The following is a 1,323-nucleotide window of genomic DNA, read 5'->3' as shown; positions in this document are numbered from 1 at the left end:
TTGGAGCGTCGCACCGGGCCCTCATACATGCGGGGTGGTGTGGTGGCATGTCCGAAGAGGCGGCACGCGTCTCGGGGGCGTGGCCCCTCCTCACGGACGGCGATGACACGGTAGTAGACGTTCTGCGGTAACGATGCGGCGTGAATATTATTAAACACTCGGAACACGATAAAATCATGAGTTTTTTGCACGACGTGGGCACATGTGCTATAGGAACGATGGTATTCTTTTCATAATTTTTGGTGATGGAGAAGTATCCGAAAAAATCCCTCTACGCGGATTGCCCTTCGCGCGTCTACGGCTGTGGCCGGCAGCCTACGGGGGCTAGCATGCCGCCAAATCTTGCGTAGGCAGCCTCTCACAAGTCTGGAAGTGTTGTGGCGGTTGCAAAGGCCCGGCACGCATATCCGGGGTGTGCCCCCCATCACGGACTTCGCCGCCGCCGGCACCTGGAGTGGGCAAACGAACGCGTCGGGTCTACACGGAGGGGATCTTGCTGTGGGTCTGGCCCGGTTGTTGCTCCAAAGTGTTCCTATGGGCTGACCTAACACAACCGGGCGGGGAGGTCCGCTGGTCAAAGCCCGTCCGTGCAAAGTCAAAGGGCTAGATCCCGTGGTCAAACACTATAGGGTTATGCAGGACGGGGGCCCTGGGGGGGGGGTAGCAATGCCACTGGAGCGTCGCAACGGGCCCTCGTACATGCGGGGTGGTGTGGTGGCATGTCCGAAGAGGCGGCACGCGTCTCGGGGGCGTGGCCCCTCCTCACGGACGGCGATGACACGGTAGTAGACGTTCTGCGGTAACGATGCGGCGTGAATATTATTAAACACTCGGAACACGATAAAATCATGAGTTTTTTAGCACGACGTGGGCACATGTGCTATAGGAACGATGGTATTCTTTTCATAATTTTTGGTGATGGAGAAGTATCCGAAAAAATCCCTCTACGCGGATTGCCCTTCGCGCGTCTACGGCTGTGGCCGGCAGCCTACGGGGGCTAGCATGCCGCCAAATCTTGCGTAGGCAGCCTCTCACAAGTCCGGAAGTGTTGTGGCGGTTGCAATGGCCTGGCACGCATATCCGGGGTGTGCCCCCCATCACGGACTTCGCCGCCGCCGGCACCTGGAGTGGGCAAACGAACGCGTCGGGTCTACACGGAGGGGATCTTGCTGTGGGTCTGGCCCGGTTGTTGCTCCAAAGTGTTCCTATGGGCTGACCTAACACAACCGGGCGGGGAGGTCCGCTGGTCAAAGCCCGTCCGTGCAAAGTCAAAGGGCTAGATCCCATGCTCAAACGCTATAGGGTTATGCAGGACGGGGGCCC

This window comes from Triticum dicoccoides, unplaced genomic scaffold, assembly GCF_002162155.2.
Source record: "Triticum dicoccoides isolate Atlit2015 ecotype Zavitan unplaced genomic scaffold, WEW_v2.0 scaffold51121, whole genome shotgun sequence".
NCBI lineage: Eukaryota > Viridiplantae > Streptophyta > Magnoliopsida > Poales > Poaceae > Triticum > Triticum dicoccoides.
Note: the sequence above shows the minus strand (reverse complement) of the source record.